This window comes from Macaca fascicularis, chromosome 18 (assembly GCF_037993035.2).
Source record: "Macaca fascicularis isolate 582-1 chromosome 18, T2T-MFA8v1.1".
In the NCBI taxonomy this organism is placed as follows: domain Eukaryota; kingdom Metazoa; phylum Chordata; class Mammalia; order Primates; family Cercopithecidae; genus Macaca; species Macaca fascicularis.
The window spans coordinates 71,620,279-71,643,139 of NC_088392.1; the positions used below are offsets into that span (position 1 = coordinate 71,620,279).

The window sequence follows — 22,861 nt, forward strand, 5'->3', positions numbered from 1 at the left end:
CGGCCTCCCAAAGTGCTGGGATTACAGGCTTGAGCCACCGCGCCCGGCCTTTTTTTTTTTTTTTTTGAGACGGAGTCTCCAGGCTGGAGTGCAGTGGCCAGATCTCAGCTCACTGCAAGCTCCGCCTCCCGGGTTCACGCCATTCTCCTGCCTCAGCCTCCCGAGTAGCTGGGACTACAGGCGCCGGCCACCGCGCCCGGCTAGTTTTTTTGTATCTTTTAGTAGAGACGGGGTTTCACCGTGTTAGCCAGGATGGTCTCGATCTCCTGACCTCGTGATCTGCCCGTCTCGACCTCCCAAAGTGCTGGGATTACAGGCTTGAGCCACCGCACCCGGCCAACAATCAATTTTTTTAAGAAGTAACTAGAAAAACCTATTTGGAAATCCATGGGCCAATGAACAGCACTATGGAAATGTGACAATATTTAAATGCTATATATCAAATATTTGATACTATATATGAAAATATGAGGGATAAAACTGAACAAGTTGTTAAGGGGAAACTTATAGACCTAAAAGTTTGTATTGCAAGAGAAAATTGTTTGAAATGTAAAGAGCTAAAAAGTTAGAAAAAGAACAGGAAATTAAAGTCATATGGAAGAAAAGAAATAATAAAGATAAAATTTTAAAAATAGTAAAATCGAAAGCAAACGTACGATGGAAAGAACCAACTAAGCCAAACACTGCATTTGTGAAAGACAAATATTACAAACTTCTGGTGAAAAATGATCAGGGATAAAAGAGAAGGCACAACACACAATGTGAAGCATAAAGAGAAAGCTATAATCACACATGATGTAGAACTTACAAAGGTAAAAGAACTTTGTGAAGTTCCAAGAAACGTAAATTAATAAAACTGAAACTCCTAATTGTCCAAGAACTTGAATCTGTTGTTAAATATTTTCTGCAAAGAAAAATCCAGCTAAAACAGTTTGCCAGTGACTTCTACCAAACATTCCAGTAATAAGTCATTCCAATCTCACACTCTAAGGTATGGAAAAGGAGATTATCCCTCAACTCGCTTTATGAAGCTGGCATTGCCTTGTATCAAAATCTGATCAGGAGAGTGTCAGAAACAAAAATCTCAGGCCAAAACACTCTTAAATATAGACACAAAAGTCCTGAATTGAATTTCAACAATATGAATACAGCAAGGTAATACATTATAACCAAACTGGCTTATCCAAGAATGCAAGGTTAGTTTAAAATGAGAAAATCAATTAATGTAATTCACCACATTAAAAGACTAAAGGAAAAAAAAATCCTATGATAATTTCAGCAGGTTCAGAAAAAGCCTTTGATCAAATTGAATATCCAACCAGATAAAACTCAAAGGAAACTAGGAATATTTTCCTTGAAAAAAAGGGGGAATTTATAAAAGCGTATGTAGCGAGTATCATAAGTAATCATAGCTTTAAAAAAAAACTTCAATGAAAAACTATGGAGAAGACCTAGTTAGAGAAATGAAATACCATATTTGGAGATAGAAAGACCCAATCTCATAAAAATATTAGTTCTTAATAAATTGATCTATGAATTCAATGCAATTTTATTCCAAATAGAGGTTACTTCTTTAAAAGACTCGAAGAAAAACAGAGAGGGAGGAATTACTTTCTATATATTAAAACTATAGGATGAAGGCAGGGTGATATTAGTACAGGGGCAGACAAATAGTCAATCAAATGCAATAGAAATTCTCACCACACACACACAGAAAAGTATGTGAGGTAATGAATATGTTAATCCACTGGATTTAGCCATTCCACAATGTATGCATGTATCAACACATCATGTTGTACACCATAAATATATGTAACTTTTGTCAGCTTAATAATTAGGCCAGGCACAGTGGCTTGCACCTGTAATCCCAGCACTTTGGGAGGCCAAGGTGGGAGGATTGCTTGAGGCCAGGAGTTCAAGGCCAGCCTGGACAATGTGGGAAGAACCCATCTCTATTTTAAAAAATAAAAATAAACAAGAAAATATAAAAAGTAAATTAATTTTATTTTATTTTTTAATAAAGTGATTAAAAAAAAAAAAGACAGGGTATCACTATGTTGCCCAGGCTGGTCTCGAACTTCTGAACTCAAGTGATCTTCCTCCCTCGACCTCCCAAAGTGCTGGGATTACAGGTGTGAGCCGCCACACCTAGCCATTTTTTAAAACTGCAATAGAAAGCTCAGAAATAGGTTCAACATACACAGACACTTGATGTATGGCAGAGGGGGCAATTCAGAATATTGCAGAAAAGATGGATTTTTCAATAAATGATTAGGAGGCGGTTGACTATTGTATTCATTTTCATTGCTATAACAAAATACCACACACTGGGTAATTTATAAAGAAATGAAGTTTCTCTGGCTCACAATTCTGCAGGCTGGACGTGCAAGGTGGATGGGCCGCATCTGGTGAAGTCCTTCATGCTGTAACCTAGCAGAGGGCTTCTGGTGGCAAGAGGGCAAGGGATGCTAATTCAGGTCCCTCTTCCTCTTCTTATAAAGCCGCCAGTCCCAGCATGGGGGCTCCACCCTGATGACCTTATCCAATCCCAATTACCTCCCAAAGGTGCCACCTCCAGACACTATCAACATATGAATCTGGGGATTACATTTCCGACACATGAAGTTTGGGGAATATGTTCAAACCATAGCGATTACCTATATGGGAAAATTAAATTTAGACTCAACTCAGCATCATATCCCAAAATCAGCTTTAGTTGGATTAAAGACCTAAATGACAAATCAAAATTGTGCTCCTGTCATCATTTCAAGGATATACTTTCTTTTCCGCATTTTACCATTTCTGAAATTGTGATTGATTTTTTATAATAAATGTCAACTTAGACTCCGCGATTTGGGATACAAAATTTTTAGGAGACAATATAGGAGGATTTATTAAACAAGACACAAAAAGCACTAACTATAAAGGAAAAGATTGATACATTTAACTACGTTAAAGTTAGGACTTCTTTAAAAGAGACCGTAAAAAGAGTAAAACAAAACAAAACAAAAATAAGCACCATTCCAGGAGAATATATTTGCAACACATATAATCAACCCAAGATTAGAATCCAGAATATATAAAGAACTCCTATGAATCAGTAAGTAAAAATCTCGCAATCAATAGAAAGATTAGCAAAAGAAATGAAGATGAATTTCACAAAAAATAAGCACAAATGCCCGTAAACTTATGAAAAGATGTTTAATTTCATTAGTAATGTCACGCGTGTCCGTGTGAAGAGATCACCAAACAGGCTTTGTGTGAGCAACGTGGCTGTTTATTTCACCTGGGTGCAGGCGGGCTGAGTCCGAAAAAGGAGTCAGCAAAGGAATGTGGGATTGTAATTAGTTCTTATAGGTTTGGGATAGGCGTACAAAGTACACTCTCGAGGGGAGAATATTACAAAGTACTTTCTTAAGGGCGGGGGGAGAATATATCATATCAGTTAGGGTGGGGCAGGAACAAATCACAATGGTGGAATGTCATTATGTAAGGCTATTTTCACGTCCTTTGTGGATCTTCAGTGGCTTCAGGCCATCTGGATGTATACGCAGGTCGCAGGGGATATGATGGCTTAGCTTGGGCTCCAAGGCCTGACAAGTAATCAGGAGAATGTAAGTTAAAACTGCAGTGAGATACCACCACACACCCATCAGAATGATTGAATTTTTTAAAATTAATTAATTTTTTTTTTCCAGACAGTCTTGCTCTGTTACCCAGGCTGGAGTGCCGTGGCGTGATCTTGACTCACTGCAATCTCCACCTCCTGGTTTCAAGCAATTCTCGTGCCTCAACCTCCCAAGAAGCTAGGATTACAGGCCTAGCTAATTTTTGTATTTTTAGTAGAGACTGGGTTTTGCCACGTTGGCCAGGTTGGTCTGGAACTCCTGACCTCACGTGATCCGCCCGCCTCGGCGTCCCAAAGTGCTGCGATTACAGGTGTGAGCCATCACGCCTGGCCAGAATGGTTAAAATTTTTAAAGTCGTTGAATGCCAGGTGTCGGAGGTGTTACTAATGCCAATGATCAACCAGCATTCAGACACATCACTGGTTCAAATCCAAATTGTACCACTTTTTTGGGGGACAGAAAGTAGAATTTATTGGTGAGTATTAACAGGGGCCAGCAGAGTGGAAGCCATCATGAGTGCAGGGCCCGCCACTTATCCAGAGGGCCACGACTGGGGATGTATTTGGCCCCACAGCCATCTGGGATGAGCCGCTTCTCAGCCACCATGTCTTCAAATTCGTCAGCATTCAACTTGGTGAAGCCCCACTTCTTTGAGATGATGAGATGAGATGAGATGAGATGAGATGAGATGAGATGAGATGAGATGAGATGAGATGAGGCCCCTGCACAGGGCCTCAATGACATGCTCCTTGTTCTGCAGCTTGGTGCAGAGGGACATGATAACTTGGCCAATGTTAACCCTGGCCACAGTGCCCTGGGGCTTTCTTTCCAAAGGCACCTCGCATGCCTGTTTGGAGCCTACATTGGGGTAGTGCAAGGTCAGAGACATGAACATCCATGTTAAAGAAGTTGTACATGTGCAATGGCTGCAAACAGCAGCTTCCTTGGTAGTGTATGCAGCCTGTTTCTTGTATGGGTTGCTCTAAGAAACCAGGTCTTTCAGATGGATGTTCGTGTCTCTGACTCCCTATGTTGCCCGGACAGGACTTGAACTCCTAGCCTCTAGCAATCCTCTTCCCTCCGCCTCCCAAGTAGCTGGGACTACGGGTACCCAGAGTCAAACTATAACAACTTTAGAAAACAGTTTGATATCATCTAGAATGTTGAACATGAACACACACGGGGACCAGTAATTCCAATGTTAGGTACATGCCTCTAGAAATTCTTGCCCAAGTGCCCTGAAAGACACATACAGAAATAGAGCAGCATTGCTCATAATTGCAAAGAAGAGTGTCCACCAAGGGTGAGATGGATACTTAGATTGTGGTGTAATCATATAATGAAATCCTACTGATTTACATCAACGTGGATGAATTTCAAAAATAAAATCTTTTTTTTTTTTTTTTTTTGAGATGGAGTCTCGCTCTGTCACCCAGGCTGGAGTACAGTGGCCGGATCTCAGCTCACTGCAAGCTCCGCCTCCCGGGTTCACGCCATTCTCCTGCCTCAGCCTCCCGAGTAGCTGGGACTACAGGCGCCCGCCACCTCGCCCGGCTAGTTTTTTGTATTTTTTAGTAGAGACGGGGTTTCACCGTGTTAACCAGGATGGTCTCGATCTCCCGACCTCGTGATCCGCCCGTCTCGGCCTCCCAAAGTGCTGGGATTACAGGCTTGAGCCACCGCGCCCAGCCCAAAAATAAAATCTTAAGCAAAGAGACATCACAAGATTAAAGCATGACTCTACTTATTCTATTCCAAAAATGATACACTGTTTCAAGATAAAATAGGTGATAACAGCCATAAAGAAAAATAAGGAAATGACAGAAATTGCAGGAAAGAGAGAGACAGTGCAATCCGAATTGGGTGTAAATCTAGAGCAGGGAAATGTGCTGTTTCTTGGCCTGTGTGATGGATACATAGGTGTCTGTGTGTACTGTTATTTCACAATATAAACTAAAATAGATGAAGGCTAAGGGAGAATGAATTAATAAATACATACATCTGCATTTTTTAAACGTTATTGTGCTCCTATAAGCTCTGTAAATTTCCGTTCACACTTCTAAGACAAACTCAGTGTTCCTTAGAACTTTCCTAAAGCACTGCAAGGAATGGTTTTTCAACAAGGCACTGCAGTTTGTTTTGTAATAAATCCTTCTAAAAGGTGAGGAAGAATAAGTTACACAAAATGGGTCAGAAGTGCAAAAAAAAACTAGTAGAAACATGAAGACTCTTCTAGTAAGTCACTCACATATACATAGCCCCGGATCACTCCATTTAGGTTTTGTAAATTTTATTTATTTATTTATTTATTATTATTATATTATTATTATTATTATTATTATTATTTTTGAGACAGTCTCCCTCTGTCGCCCAGGTTGGGGGGCAATGGCACGATCTCAGCTCACTGCAACCTCCCAGGTTCAAGTGATTCTCATGCCTCAGCATCCAGAGTAGCTAGAATTACAGACATGCACCACCAGGCCTGGCTAATTGTTGTATCTTTAGTAGAGACAAGGCTTTGCCATGTTGGTCAGGCTGGCCTAACTCCTGGCCTCATGTGATCCGCCCGCCTCCCAAAGTGTTGTGATGACAAGCGTGAGCCACCGCACCCAGCCTGTTTGCTTTCTTTGAACTGGGTGGTTTTCATTCTTAGTCCTGGGTACAGAGATTCTTCCAGTTGCTGAATGGACTTTCTGTTTTCACTGGTCATGTGCTGCCAGGTCATAAAACCAGGGATCTTCAAGGCCAAGGTATGAGAACCGCAGCTGCACAGAAATCCCCTCTGGGATCTTGTGCTGTCTGAATCCCTTGGGTCATGGGCAGTTCTTGTCAGGGACAATTCATTTCGAGATTAGGCAGGGCTGTTGTTCCACTCAGCAGACAGACCTGTCTAAGGAGACCTGCCTGTAGACTCACTCTGAAGATCATGATCCTGTTGGAGAACACACTGCCTTCCATAGTTTAAAACTGGGCCGTTTATAGAGAAAATGTGTTCTGTAAATGCTGTGTAAGAAAGATTTGATTTATTAGCACTTGGAGATGTCTTTGATCCTTTGTAACACTAAGCCTTCATCATCCCATATTTTACATTACTCCTAAACAAATAACGATAGTAACATCTTAGAAGCTACAGAGCGGAGGAGAGATTTTAAAAGGCACTCACCGAGGAAGAAATCGGCTCACCAGCGTGTCTGAAAGCTGCTGTACGGCGAGGATCCTGAGGTCAGCCTGGAAAATTTCCTGGCGCTTCCAGGTTGCTGGGTTCAACAGCCATTGTCTTCAATTATTTTCAGAATAGCCACAAATTTGAATGGAATGTTGGAACTACTGCGAACCGTCCCTAAGAAAGTGTTCCCAGGGTACGTCTTATCTCCTTAAGCCTTTAAAAAAAAAAAAAAAAAACTTTTAAACCCCTCCTTTCTTTCTCCTCAGTTTTTGGGTGTGGGCCCTGCACAATGATCCCTGATAAGAGATGCTCCTTAAACATTAGTGTCAAAAGACACATTTTCAACAAATGTAGTTGAAAGATCTCAATTGCCCTTGTGATGAGAATCGGGCAGCACTTCATTCTATAAAATAGAGGAAGTGTTCGGAGCTGAGCAGAAGGGGTCGTCTTTATAGACAGGGAAGGGCCGAAGAGGGCAGAAGCCAGGAAAAAAGGCAGCATTAGTTTCGAGGCTATTTTTCTTGTAAGGGGAGACAGGGAGACAGAACAATAGAAAAATCATGATTAGTTAATATTAGGTCACTCTGCTTCTTTTTTACATAAGATTTAAAGCCGAGGGAACTCCGTTATCCTGCAGACTGAAGATTTACACTGGCCTGTTTGGGAAATTGGCCGTTATCTCTCTCGTGATTGCTTGGAAGTTCAAATAACAGTTTAGTCCGGGTTTGGTGATGTGAAACTGTAGCGTGGATGACTCCATTTTAATTTTTAGTCTGGTCTTTTGGGGCCTAGCGCAGGAGCTTAGTCTGAAACAATGACCTCCCATTTTTTTTTTTTCATTTTTTTCTTTCTTTTTTTTTTTTTTTTTGAGACAGGGTCTTGCTCTGTCACCCAGGCTGGAGTGCGGTGGCACAGTCATGGCTTACTGCAGCCTCCACTTCCCGGACTCAAGTGATCCTCCCACCTCAGCCTCCCTAGTAGCTGAGATTATAGGTGCGCACCACCACACCTGAACACAATTTTTATTTAACATCACGAAAGTGAAATCTTATTGGGGAAGTGACTCTATTTCAGCAAAAAAGAGTGGTTGTCTCTCACCCTTCACTCTTCTTTTTCCTCTTCCAACTTTCTCCTTCATGAAAGTTCTTCTAATTCAACAAATGTTTGTTGACAACACAAAGTTTTTGTTTTCTTTCTCCTTATTTATCTAAATGGCTTATTAATGTTAGACAAACTTTCTCCAATGTTAGAAAAATTAAGGGGAAGATGTATGACTTTATAGATTATTTTCCACTCTGGTAGAAATAGAATTTCAGTGTTCTCACTAGGAGATTCTTTTGTCATTAAGTAAAAATTTCCAGAAGTGATTAAATAAATGCTCAGTAATTTTAGAGCACTAGTGCAGTTATTAAAATTAGCTAATCTAGCCAGGCATGGTGGCTCACACCTGTAATCCCAGCACTCTGGGAGGCCAATGCGGGCCAATTGCTTTAGCCCAGGAATTTAAGACCAACCTGGGCAAGGTGGTGAGACCTCGTCTCTACAAAAGTACAAAAATTAACTAGGTGTGGCGGCTCATGCCTGTAGTTCCAGCTACTCAGGAGGCTGAGGTGGGAGGATTGCTTGAGCCTGGGAGGCAGAGGTTGCAGTGAGCCAAGATGGCTGCACTCTAGTGTGGGTGAGAGACCCTTCCTCAAAACAAAACAAAAAAACTTTTATAAGGAGACTACTTTTGAACTCAGGGATTGCCTAGTTTGTGACTACGAACTTCTGGGAGGACAAGAAAGCATCATCACATGTCTCAAAGAATACAGGAAGAAAGAAAAAGGACAGATTTTCCAATGTTTCCTCGTTGGAGTATCTGCCGTCCCCAACCCTCCCTCACCCTCAGATAACACATCCCACTCCTGCTCCAACCTCCCCTCAGAACACGAAACACACAGTACTGAGACTTTCTGTGTCAGCCCGGGAGGGAAGCGATAAAAGAAAGGCACAAACAGGGGAGTGGCAAGGAGGAGGCTGACAAGGAGGCACCCCAGGCCTCTGCATGCAATCGGCAATCAGCCATCAACTTCAGTAACCCACTGCCCTGTGGACAAGAAACAAGAGCAGTGTGGGGGCAAAGGTAGGGCACTGTGACGAAAATCTTCCTCATCGCTGATGTTGTCACGATCAAATAATGACCTTCCTTTCCAAGTTGCACGGCTCCTCAACTTTTGAGGAGCTTTCTGGAATCTTCCTGTGGTCCTGTGCCCGAAAACACCGCTCTGTGTGTCTACAGTCTGGAAGCAGATGCAGCCTGGGATGGGAGTTTTTGAAATGACTCCACAAGATTCTAAAGGAAATTCAAACCAGGAAAGTGGAATTTACAAGGGAAACAAACAGTCTTGTCTCCAGCTTTCAGACTGGAGTCTAAATTTAGGTCACCATATAGAAGAGCATGCGCGGGCCTGGAAAGCTTTTCCTGCAGAGCTGACATCTCTTTACCTCTTCCCTTTTTAGCCTCCTAGAGGACATGTTATGTTGTTTTTATTATTGTTTTGGAGATAGCAGGCTCCTGAAAAGCCAGCCCCCGGCGTCAGAGAATCTTATCAACTCATTTCTGAGTTGCAGTCAAAAACCTCCTGATAATATCCAATAAAACTTTCTTTCATATCACTGTTAGAAAGTAGGTTCAGGGGCGAGGCGTGGTGGCTCATGCCTGTAATCCCAGCACTTTGGGAGGCCGAAGCAGGAGGATCACCTGAAGCCAGGAGTTCAAGACTAGCCTGGGCAACAAAGTGAGACCCCCATCTCTGCAAGAAATAAAAATGAAAAAGAGGCCGGGTGCGGTGGCTCACACCTGTAATCCCAGCACTTTGGGAGGCCAAGGCAGGCAGATCATGAGGTCAGGAGATTGAGACCATCCTGGCTAACCCGGTGAAACCCCGTCTCTACTAAAAATAAAAAAAACTAGCCAGGCGCGGTGGCGGGCGCCTGTAGTCCCAGCTACTCCGGAGGCTGAGGCAGGAGAATGGCATGAACCCGGGAGGCGGAGCTTGCAGTGAGCTGAGATCGCACCACTGCACTCCAGCCTGGGAGACAGAGCGAGACTCCATCTCAAAAAAATAAAATAAAAAATAAAATAAAATAAAAAAATAAATAATGAAAATAAAAATAAATTAAAAAGAGGCTGTGTGCAGCAGCTTACACCTGTAATCCCAGCACTTTGGGAGGCTGAGGTGGGCGAATCACCTGAGGTCAGGAGTTTGAAACCAACCTGGCCAATACGGTGAAACCCCGTCTCTACTAAAAATACAAAAATTAGCCAGGCATGGTGGCGCATGGCATGCCTGTAATCCCAGCTACTTGGGAGGCTGAGGCAGGAGAATCACTTGAACCCGGGAGGCGGAGGTTGCAGTGAGCCAAGATCACGCCACTGCCCTCCAGCCTGGGAGACAGAGCAAGACTCTGTCTCAAAAACAAATAAATAAATGAGAAAGTGGGACCTGAAGGATGTTTGCTTGGTGTAACTGACACAATTGTTAAGAGCCAACTCTTTCCAATTTAAAGTCTCCGTAGCCTTTGGGCCAGGTGTGGTTGCTCATGCCTGTAATCCCAGCACTTTGGGAGGCCGAGGCAGGCAGATTGTTTGAGCCCAGAAGTTTGAGACCAGCCTGGGCAGGATGGCAAAACCCCGTCTCTCAAAAAACAAAAATTAGCTGTGCCTGTAGTCTCAGCTACTCAGGAGGCTGAAGTGGGAGGATAGCTTGAGCCTGGGAGGTTGAGGCTGCCATGAGCCTTGATCATACCACTGCACTCCAGCGTGGGAGACAGAGCGAGCCTCTGAATGCCTGGACCAGTTATATGAGGAAAACCGAGCAATCTGGAGGTACTCACAACGGCAGTGCCGCCCGATAGTTCCTCTTCAGCCAATGAGTCCCCAAAGGGATTGGTTTGTGACACGCAGCACTCACTCTGATCCTCACTATCGCCTTCACGCGTCCTCCAGTCCTCTCTGTTAACTAGACGCACTCCCTTCCCCTCACCCAACTTTGCTGAAGTTGCTCCCTCCCACAGTATTGCCCTGCTCCTCGATGCCGCCAATTCTTCCAGGTTCTGTGCAAGCACTGCCTCTCCTGAAAAGTGTTCCTTCATCCCACCAACTAGACATCATTTTTCCTTTCATTTTGCTGAATGGAAAGGCAACTTGTTTGTATCTGAAATAGATCACATGTGTATCTTGTACACAGGCCCTGCATGTGATTATTTAGGTGTAAATCCAATCTTCCTTTCCAGATTATTAGATACTCGCCTGCCTGATGCATGGCTAATTTGTGTCATTTCCTCAAGAGTATTCAGCTCTGTGTCTTACACTGCAGAACCTCTATAAGCACATGATGCACACATGGATGAATGTGGCCTTACCAGCAAAGACAGATCTACTCAGTGGGTGGACAGCGTCCTACAGCTATGTCCAATGGCAAGAAAGTTGTGTGACAGTGAGTAGTGTCCTGGCCCTGTTTCCAGACAGCTAGAGTCCAGGGCGTTTAACTCCACCAACTTCCAATCTTGCTTTCCCTTTCTTCTCTCTCCGATCCAGCCAAACCCATCTCCTCATTACTGTGGGAAAACATCATACTCATTCCCAGGTCTGCAGCTTTTATTATGACATTCAGCCAACTTGAAACACTCTACTTCTCTGCTACTTATTGTCTAAGTCTTGCCCTGCCTCTGAGGCTCAGCTTAAAGTCCATCTCTACCAGGAAGCCTTCCTTGAATAGTTTAGTCCTTGATGCAGTGTGCCATGAAGAAAGGGAATGGATTAAAATAGTCTATCTCTGGGTCCTAGTTTCTGCTCAACTACTTGACCTCTGACTCCTCATTCATAAAATGAGTTATTGAATTACCTGATCTCCAAAGCCCTCAATGGTTAATATAGTCTATACTGCTAATCTCTCCATTCTTGGAACTTCTAGCACTTATATTGCTGCAACCATTTGCTTGGTACCAAACCCATGCTTACCTGCACTGTTGTTTATCTTTTTTTTTTTTTTTTGAGACAGAGTCTCACTCTGTTGTCCAGGCCGGAGTGCAATGGCACCATCCCGGCTCACTGCAACCTCTGCCTCCCAGGTTCAACTGATTCTCCCTGCCTCAGCCTCCCGAGTAGCTGGGATTACAGGTACCCGCCACCACGCCCAGCTAATTTTTGTATTTTTAGTAGAGATGGGGTTTCACCATGTTGGTCAGGCTGGTCTCGAACTCCCGACCTCAGGTGATCTGCCCCCCTCAGCCTCCCAAAGTGCTAGGATTACAGGCGTGAGCCACCACGTGTCTGGTTCATCCAACTAACTTGTAACTCCCTCAAGGACTAAAATTGTCCTTCAATTATTTGCAGCCCTGTCATTTAGGATAGAAGTTTTGGTAATAAATGTTTTTGGTAATGATGACTATGACAGATAATTACGAATGCTTGTGCCACTTTTCCTAACGCTGCTTTGAGGATGTTGTTGCTGCCACAAACATCCTTTGTATCTGTGGAACACTTTAAGTAATGGAAGAGTTGTCTACTGACATAGGCAGTGGTTAAAACCATGGAATCCATCCCTTGTTTGCTTGTGACTTTGTATCTTAGTGTAACTCCTTTAAAACTCAATTCATAAAGGCTGGGATTGGTGGCCCACGCCTGTAATCCCAGCACTTTGGGAGGCCAAGGTGGGTGGATCACATGAGATCAGGAGTTCAAGACCAGCCTGGCCAACATGGCAAAACCCCATCTCTACCGAAAATACAAAAAATTAGCCGGGTGTGGTTGTGCATGCCTGTACTCCCAGCTAGCGGGGAGGCTGAGGCAGGAGAACTGCTTGAGCCTGGGAGGTGGAGGTTTGCAGTGAGCTGAGATTGTGCCACTGCACTCCAGCCTGGGCGACAGCAAGCCTCCATCTCAAAAAAAAAAAAAGGAAAAGAAAAAGAAAAAACAACAACAACAAAAAACCCTTAGTTTTTTGTTTGTTTGTTTGAAACGGAGTTTTGCAGTGTCGCCCGGGCTGGACTACAATGGCGCAATCTCGGCTCACTGCAATCTCTGCCTCCCACCCGGTTTCATGCGATTCTCCTACCTCAGCCTCCCAAGTAGCTGGGATTACAGGCATACACCACCACTCCTGGCTAATTTTTTATATTTTTGGTAGAGACAGAGTTTCACTATGTTGGCCAGACTGGTCTTGAACTCCTGACCTCCTGATCTGCCCGCCTCGGCCTCCCTAAGTGCTGGGATTACAGGCGTGAGCCACTGCACCTGGCCAAAAACCTCAGTTTTTAAATTTGATTTTTGCATGGAAAGATAATCCCAATGTTGGCAGGTACTACTGACTGGCAAACCTGATCTTTAGTCTAACTCCCTCCTCCCTTATCTACCTCTACCTTAAGGGCTATAAAAAGTAGAATGTGGCTGGGCACGGTGGCTCACACCTGCAATCCCAGCACTTTGGGAGGCCGAGGTGGGTGGATCATGAGGTCAAAAGATTGAGACCATCCTGGCCAACGTCGTGAAACCCCATCTCTACTAAAAATACAAACATTAGCTGGGTGTGGTGGCATGCACCTGTAGTCCCAGCTACTCGGGAGGCCGAGGCAGGAGAATCGCTTGAACTCGGGAGGCAGAGGTTGCAGTGAGCTGAGATCGCACCACTGCACTCCAGCCTGAGCAACAGAGCGAGACTCCATCTCAGGGGGAAAAAAAAAAGCAGAATGTGTGTTCCAGCTTCTCTTGCAGACAGAATTGGCAGTGTGGTTCAGTTATCACCAGTAAGACATAAATGAAGTCTGAGGTATTGTTGCTTCTCTTCTGTGTATTCTTTTATTCTGCCTGTAACACACATGTAATGGCTAGAGCTGTAGCAGCTATTTTGTAACTGCGAGTGGATAAGCAGAAAACAAAAACCACATTTTAAGGCTGGGGAGCAGAAATATAGAGGGATCCTGAGTCCATGACAGCATCATGGAGCAGCTCTTCTAGCCTTGGACTGTGTACCTTGGAAGTCCTTGCTATATGAGAAAAAAATCCTCCCATTTCCCATCGATTTAAACTACTGTCATTGAGGTCTTCTATTACTTGCAGCTGAGCGCATCTCTAATGAGTACCTCATTTCACAGTCTGGTTATAAGGGTAAATGAGATTAATGTAAATCCCTTAGAATCTCCCAGAGTAAGTCCTCAACAGACAGTTACTGTTATTGTTTGAAAGTATGCCTCCATTACCATCTATTTTCCCCCAGCCTTGTCCTGTGGCATCTGAGCTTTAAAAGGGAAGAAACACAGTTGCTTATCTGTTTTTTTCCATCAATCTATGACTTCCTGAGGAAATACTATCATATTTCAAAGATGCCATCATAGGCAACATCTTTCAAAAAAGCAAGAGAACTAGAGCACTGAGCCAAGGTGTTGGTCTCTCCTATCTCCAATCTTCTCCTCTATGTGTACTGGATAAACACAACTCCAACAAAAAGCCTTCCCTGAGGCCTTTCTTTGCCCCTGCACTTACGAAATTTCCCCCAAGTTAATACGTGAATGCCCTTCCTTGGCTCTTCACAAGCTGCTTTTCTCTCTGTCTTCAAGCCTCAGCTCCCAAGACCCCTCCTCATAGAGACCTTCCCTGGTGACCTTTTCTTTTTTTTTTTTTTTCTTTTTTTTTAGACAGAGTCTCATCTGTCGCCCAGGCTGGAGTGCAGTGGTGCAATCTCAACTCACTGCAACCTCCACCTCTGGGGTTCAAGCAATTCTCCTGCCTCAGCCTCCTGAGTAGCTGGGACTACAAGTGCCCGCCACCACACCTGGCTAATTTTTTGTATTTTTAGTAGAGCCGGGGTTTCACTGTGTTAGATAGTCTCAATCTCCTGATCTCGTGATCCACCCGCCTTTGTCTGGCAAAGTGCTGGGGTTACAGGCATGAGCCACCGTGCCCAGCCCCTGGTGATCTTTTCTAAGGATGCTTTCTCCAGTATTCTCCATTTGTTTTTATTTTTAAATTTTTCTTTAGAGATGAGGTCTCCCTTTGTTCCTCAGGCTGGAGTGCTGTGGTACAATCATAATCATAGTTCACTGAAGACTCAAACTCCTAGGCACAAGCAGTCCCCCACCTCAGCCCCCGAGTAGCTGGGACTACAGGTACACACCGTCACGCATTGCTAATTTTTAAATTTTTTTGTAGAGACTGGGTCTTGCCATGTTTATCAGGCTGGTTTTGAACTCCTGGCCTCTAGCAATATGTCTGCCTCAGCCTCCCAAAATGGTGGGATGACAGGTGTGAGCCATTGCACCCAGCCTACTTTCCCGTCTTACCATCCTGCTTATTTTCTCTTGTGATTATCTCATTTATTCGTTTGCTTGTTGTTTGTCTTGCCTTTTAGGCTGCACACTTCATTCCAGCAGGATCTTATCTGTTTTGTTCACCAGTGCACCTGAGACATAGCATAGTGCCTGACACTCAGTAGGTGCTCAATTAATATTTGTTAATTTCTTTTTTTTTTTTCCCCTGAGACACAGTTTCACTCCGTCATCCAGCCTGGAGCACAGTGATGCAATGTTGGCTCACTGTAACCTCTACCTTCTGGGCTCAAGGGATCCTCCCACCTCAGCCTGTGGAGTAGCTAAGACTACAGGCACGTAGTCCCACACCTGGCTAATTTTTGTATTTTTTTGTAGAGATGGGATTTTGCCATGTTGCCTAGGCTATTCTCAAACTCCTGAACTCAAGTGATCGGCCCACCTTGGCCTCCCTAAGTGCTGGGATTACAGGTGTGAGCGCCATCATGCCTGGCCAATATTTGGTAATTCATTAACCAAACCTCTAAAAGCTCAGTGAAGTTTTAGTTTTAGCCTAAAATCTATGCTGGTAAAACAGGATAAATTGGTGACTTACTGCTCACACGTCAGAAGGCTCCTTTGTTTTATAAAAAGATTCAAGGCAGATTTCAAAAAGAATTAAGCTTCACTTTCAAAAATTCCTTTTATATTCAGATTTTCAGGAACGTTGAAACGGTATTACAGAAAGTGAAGTAATCTACATCTCTATCGCTTCCACATGTGCAGCATTTAATTTGTAAAGATTGCTAAAAACGCTATGTCTCCCAAACTGTGTGTTCTTCTCATTAAATGTTTTTATGTTTCATTTCATTGGGAAAAGCCGTAAAATGGCAAGGCAGGTCAATAAACAGCAGTGATAGTTCTTTTAAGCTTATATTCTAAATCACCTTGGCTTTAGCGAGACACACACACGTGTTGGGGAATTTTAGTCTATTGTATTTAGTGGCTATGATTTACGATTTGCAAAAATCTCAGAGGTTGATGAAGGTGGCAGGGAAAACAAAGCAAAGGTGCCCATGTATGGATGTGTGTGTTCTGAACAGGATGTATACTCGTGTGTTAAAGTTGGTGGCTGGGTGTGGTGGCTTATACCTGTAATCCCAGCACTTTGCCAGGCTGAGGTGGGAGGGTCACTTGGGTCCAGGAGTTCAAGACCAACCTGAGCAACATAGCAATATCCCATCTCCACAAAAAAGCAAAAAAAATTAGCCAGTGCGGTGCTGCATGGCTGTGGTCCTGGCTACTTGGGAGGCAGAGGATGGAGGACTGCTCAGCCCAGGAGTCTGAGGCTACAGTAAGCCAAGATCACACCACTGCACTTCAGCCTGGATGACGGAGTAAGACCCTGTCTCAAAGGAAAAAAAAAAGGAAACTGAATTTATAGAAGCCCTTAAAGAAGGTAAGAACAAAGATAAGGAATAATACAGTGAGAAATATACAATTTAATTAAAACTAAAAAAGTTGCTAACTATTAAATAAATTCCCAATTAAATAAAATATTTTATTTAATTAAGTACAAGAAGAAGAAAGATTCCCTAAATGTGCAGAAACTGGAACTTTGGAATTTGGACACATGATTAAAAAAAAAAAATTCTTCTTTTTTTTTTTTTTTTTTTGAAACAGGGTCTCACTCTATCGCCCAGGCTAGAATGTATTGGCACAATCTTGGATCACTGCCTCCCGGACTCAAGTGATCCTTCTATCTCAGTCTCCCGAGTAGCTGGAATTACAGGCACACACCACCACACCAGGGTAATTAAAAAAAAATGTTTGTTTTGTAGAGACAAGGTCTCACCATGTTGTCCAGGCTGTTCTCAAATTCCTGGCCTCAAGCAATGTGCCCACCTTGGCTTTCCAAAGAGCTAGGATTACAGGTGTGAGCCGCTGCACCCAACCTAAAAAGTTTTGTTTTACTTTTATAATTGTATGAAGAATAAAATAAATTAACGTTTATAATAACATATAGTATAGAAATTCCTAGGAGCTGAACTAAAGAAAACTGAAAAAAAAAAAACAAACTTACAATGAGTATTTGTGAGTTAGGCATATTTTATCTTTTAGTATAAAATACAAATAGAATTTTATATGGATATCTCCAGTTAATTTTCATTCACTGATAACTCCTTACATCACTTAAATCAGTAGGTTCATTTCCTTTTGAAATATGCTGATTCAAAAGCAACTAACTGAGCAAGTTTTGTGACCAAAGATAGCTAATCGCAATGGAGCTAGTTGGGTCCAGAGCACAAAACCCTGACTCACAGTGTAGCCTTTCCTGGTTGTGAAACCTTTCTCCTTCCTGTTTACATTTTTAGTTCAGCCAACATATATTGTGTACCTAGAAGAGGGCTAAATATAGCACAAGATAGAAACCAATAGGCATGGGCTGTTTGACTTTCCCTCACAAAACTCAGACAGTAGGATCTTCCCTCTAACACAATAAAGGAATTTGGATTTTGTGCAGCTGCCAAAGGACAAATGCCCACTGCAGGGTTGAAACTCCCAGCAGAAGTTATCAAGTGGAGGCAAACATTTTGCTTCCTGGAAGTTGCTTTTTATTAGACTTTGGTAGTAAAGATACGTTAGTTCCAGCTACAGATTAAGCTAGTCATGGTCTCTTGCAACCATACTGTTTAGCGTTTTGTGTTTGGACATTTTGCAAGTAACTTACAAAAGAAATTGATTTTTTTTACACAATAACAAAGAGGACTTGTTTGTTTATTGATTGATTGATTGATTGAGACGGAATCATTCTGTTGCCCAGGCTGGAGTGCAGTGGAGTGATCCTGCCTCACTGCAACTTCTGCTTCCTGGGTTCAAGCGATTCTCCTGCCTCAGCCTCCCAAGTAGCTGGAATTAGAGTCACCCCCCACCATACTTGGCTAATTTTTGTATTTTTGGTAGAGACGAGGTTTCACCATGTTGGCCAAGCTGGTTGTCTCAAACTCCTGACCTCAGGTGATCCACACCCATTGGCATCCCAAAGTACTGGGATTACAGACTTTAGCCACTGTGCCCAGCCTGTTTATTTGTTTATTTTTTGAGATAGGATCTCTTCGGCCGGCCGGGAGCAGTGTCTCACACCTGTAATCCCAGCACTTTGAAAGGCCAAGGCGGGCGGATCACGAGGTCAGGAGATAAGACCATCCTGGTTAACATGGTGAAACCCCGTCTCTACTAAAATACAAAAAAAAAATTAGCCAGACATGGTGGCGGGCACCTGTAGTTCCAGCTACTCGGGAGGCTGAGGCAGGAGACTGGTGTGAACCCAGGAGGCAGAGCTTGCAGTGAGCCGAGATCACACCACTGCACTCCAGCCTGGGCGACAGAACGAGACTCCATCTCAAAAAAAAAAAAAAAATCTCACTCTATCACCCAGGCTAGAGTGCACTGGGGTGATAATGGCTCACTGCAGTCTTGACCTCCCCGGCTCAAGCAATCCTCCTGCCTCAGCCTCCTAAGTAGTTGGGACTACAGGTGTGTGCCACCATGCTAGGCTAATTTTTAATTTTTTGTAGAGATGGAGGTCTCACTTTGTTGCCCAAGCTGGTCTTGAACTCCTGGGCTTAACGGATCCTTTTGCTTTGGCCTCCCAAAGTGCTTGGATTACAGATGTTAGCCACTGCGCTCATCCAAAAGCATTTAAACATACATTAAATCACATTGTTACCGAAAAGATTTCTTCTAAGTATTCAAATTTGCCTAACCTCTAATCTCTGTGACTTCTCTGAGTGTGGCTGTAATTCACTGGATAAAGCAACAAACACATAGGCTTAATAAGTGCTTTACATGTATATTAACTCAATCCTCCCAACAACTGTAAGTATTAGACTTTATTATTATCTCCATGTTACAGATGAAAAACTGATGCCCTTAAGATCAACTACTTTGCTTAAGGCCACACAGCTCAGAATGGCAACTGGAGCCCGGCAGGCCCCAGAGCCTGTATCGTCAGCCACCACAATATACAAGCCTATTTAGCTCACGTGAGAAACTTTGCACGATGCCTTTGAAAAATTTAGTTTTTCCATTACATTGTTTTCTGTTCTGATCTATTAAAATGTTTTAAGCCAGAAAAGCAATGTTATTTCAATCACTGACATTACAGAACTAGGAAACTTTTAGTATCTATTATGCAGTGTAACCAAAAGAAATCTTGAAAAAAGCACAAGAGAGGAAAAAAATTCTTTTCAAACCTTTTTATAAGAAGGACTTAGGGAAAAAGGAAATGTCCTTTCCCTTTCAATTATAAAGGTGAGTTTTAATTTCTTGGGAGGGTGCAGTCTTGTCTTTTTTTTTTTTTTAGTCATTTTTTAAAGTGCAGCTTCTCATCTGTTTTTTTTGTTTTGTTTTGTTTTGAGACGGAGTTTCACTCTTATTGCCCAGGCTGGAGTGCAATGGCGCAAACTCGGCTCACTGCAACCTGCGCCTTCCAGGTTCAAGCGATTTTCCTGCCTCAGCCTCCGGAATAGCTAGGATTACAGGAATGAGCCACCACACCCAGCTAATTTTGTCTTTTTAGTAGAGATGGGGTTTCTCCATGTAGGTCAGGCTGGTCTCGAACTCCCGACCTCAGGTGATCCACCCGCCTCAGCCTCCCAAAGTGCTGGGATTACAGGCATGAGCCACCATGCCCAGCCCTTCTCATCTGCTTTTAACATCTCATGATACTATAAAGAAACAAACTGACATTAAAAAATGAACATGAAAGGATCCACCCAATCCGAATTTAAAAGAAGACGAAAAACATACGGTTTTTCAAAGGTAAACAGTAACCAGATCACTCCTGAGCTTATTCCTGCATTATGTAAATCAGAAACTCTAGACAGTCTAATCAAGTCAAATTATGCTCATCACACCAGAAAGCAACCATTCTGAAGCATCTCATTTTTTCTTCTTGCTCTCAATTCTACCTGACATTCATTGTCTGGTGTTTCCTTCCATGTCTATAAACTCTATTTCTGCACCTTTCCATATAATCTTTTATTTCTTGTCCTTACAGATCTTTTTCTTACTCTTAATCTTTCACTTGATTTCCCCCCTGGCCTTTGCTACCCAGTTCTTGCTTTATTGAATTTTAGTCATTCATGATGTACCGCATTTTCCCCTGGAGGTTCTAGTTTGAGTCATTTGGAAAGATGCTTTCTTTAAAACTACCTATTGGGTACTGTACTAGCTACTTGTACTAGCTACTTGGGTGATGGAGTCATTTACACTCCAAACCGCAGCATCACAAAACATACCTCTGTAACAAACCAACACAATCCTGCGATAAAATTTGAAATAAAGAAAAAAAAAGTAGAATAGTCTGGAAAATGATCACTGATGAGCTGATTCTTGAATAGAAATATGAAATCATTCAAAATGTTTTAAATTTATCATTTAAAAAATAATTTTGGCTGGGCACAGTGGCTTGTACCTGTAATCCCAGCACTTTGGGAGGCCGAAGTAGGAGGATCGCTTGAGCCCAGGAGTTTGAGACCAGCTTGGGCAACATAGGTAGACCCTGTCTTTACAAAAAATTTAAAAATTAGCCAGGTGTGGTGGTGAATGTCTATAGTCCCAGCTACTTGGGAGGCTGAGGCAGGAGGATTGCTTGAGCCTGGGAGATCAAGGCTATAATGAGCCATGACTGTGCCACTGCATTCCAGACTAAGCAACTGAATGAAACCCCATCTCGATAATAATAATAATTGCCAGGCACGGTGGCTCATGCCTGTAATCCCAACACTTTGGGAGGCCGAGGTGGGTGGACCACTTGAGGTCAGGCGTTCAAGACCAGCCTGGCCAACATGGTGAGACCCTGTGTCTACTAAAAAAATACAAAAATTAGGCCAGGCGTGGTGGCTCACACCTGTAATCCCAGCACTTTGGGACGCCAAGGCGGTCGGATCAAGAGGTCAGGAGATCAAGACCATCCTGGCTAACACCGTGAAACCCCGTCTCTACTAAAAAATAGAAAAAATTAGCCGGGCGTGGTGGCGGGTGCCTGTAGTCCCAGCTACTCGGGAGAATGGTGTGAACTCAGGAGGCAGAGCTTGCAGTGAGCAGAGATCATGCCATTACACTCCAGCTTGGGCGACAGAGTGAGCCTCCGTCACAGACACACACACAAAATTAGCCAGGTGCGATGGTGCATGCCCGTAATCCCAGCTACCCGGGAGGCTGAGGCAGTAGAATCACTTGAACACAGGAGGCGGAGGCTGCAGACAGCCAATATCACACCACTGCACACTCCAGCCTGGGCAACAGAGTGAGACCCCGTCTCCAAAAATCATCATCATCATCATCATCATCCTGACAATCATATTTTTATGAAAATGAATAAGTGGATTAGATGGGGAGAAAAGGTGCTCTTTCTTGATACCTGGCAGACTGAGGTGACCTCTATGTCAGGAGACGATGGTGGCATTGTCCTCACCACTGTTCGCCAGCGATCCTTGCCTCTGCAGGGGCAGCACAGCTGGAATTCTGAAAGAACCTGCTCCTCTCAAACATGGATCCCAGTCTGAGCTTTAAGGGCCTTTGTTAAAATAAAACGTGTTTTTCAAAAGGGATTAGCATTTTACACTAGTAATCCTCTCACTCAGCTTGGAGGGCACAGAGGGAATGGAGCACAAAACATGAACATCTTGAGGAGGCTCGTTCTTGGGATGGGTGGGTTGTCATGGGAGGCATATCTAAAGCAGGTGTCAGAACCCAAGGGACTGGAGGTTTGATCAACCAGGAACCAGTATCAGGTGAGTAGGCTCCAGACAGAAGGCACAAAAGGGAAGTGTGGAGTACAAACATAAGAAGAATGAAGCTAGACCAACTGCTCTGGGGCTCACTTATTAGTTACATATATTGGGAGCTGTTTCTATGGGAGAAACAGATCCTAACGTTCTCCACCTGTCCCGCCACCTCCGTCAAACCCCAGGAAAGCAGAGTAAAACTTGCTTTGTGAAAAGAAAATTTCTTCCATCAAGTGAGGCATCCCATTGCTTTTATTATCCCAATACTCTGAGTGAAAATATGATCTTATATGTTTATTTGCCTAAAACTTACTCCAGTTGTCACAACAAACCCAAGTGAAGGAGGAAGTAAGACCTAAAAACATATTTTATAGACAGCTGCCATCTGCCTTGATGAAACTATTAAAGCCTCCTCAAGAACAAGCCTCTTGTCCTGATTCTTGTCTTCTGTTTTATCCTCTCCCACTTTTCATCTGTCCCTTAGCTCAGATGACAGTGATTACAGCCATAGTAGCAAACTCTTAGGAGAGAGAGACTAATGGAAATTTCCCTTTTCCAAGGCAGCACAATAGAGGAAATCTTTGCGATTTTGGGGGGCAGCTGTCATTTGCACCAGCCATCCCAGTCAAAGGACATGTGTTCTGTGACTATTCTGGCAGCAGGACACAGATTCATGGAACAAAGGTGCGTTCCCACCTGTGGGATCCTGGGCTGTTGGAAAGAAAATAGCAATGGTGGAAGCGTTGAGAGACTTGGTTACGTTCTTCCCTCCTTTGCATATCACTTGACCCTGATGGCTTGATTGACTTCACCTTCCTGAACATTAGTTTGCTTATCCATAAAATGAGGTCAGTAATCTGAGCATGAATTGCCTCATTGGGGTGATATGTTACTTGACGCACACGAAAGAACTTAGAAACATATTTCATACACACAATAGTTTCAGTAAAATTTTTAAGGCAGTCCCAGTAAGAAAATCCCACAAA

The 22,861-nt window shown here is 43.3% G+C and overlaps 1 protein-coding gene and 1 non-coding gene across 2 annotated transcripts in view; one reads left to right on the plus strand and one right to left on the minus strand.

Moving 5' to 3' along the window:
- Positions 1 to 7,220, minus strand: part of LPIN2 (lipin 2) — a 127,755-nt gene extending 120,535 nt beyond the window's left edge. Inside the window, exon 1 of the mRNA XM_015440130.3 lies at positions 6,793 to 7,220. The gene's annotated coding sequence lies outside the window, so the exon portion shown is untranslated. The remainder of the gene's footprint in view (positions 1 to 6,792) is intronic.
- On the plus strand, positions 4,501 to 4,630 carry LOC123570108 (small nucleolar RNA SNORA70). The gene has a single exon (XR_006694116.2). It is a non-coding gene; the product is annotated as a small nucleolar RNA SNORA70 (small nucleolar RNA).
- Positions 7,221 to 22,861: the final 15,641 nt, after the last annotated feature.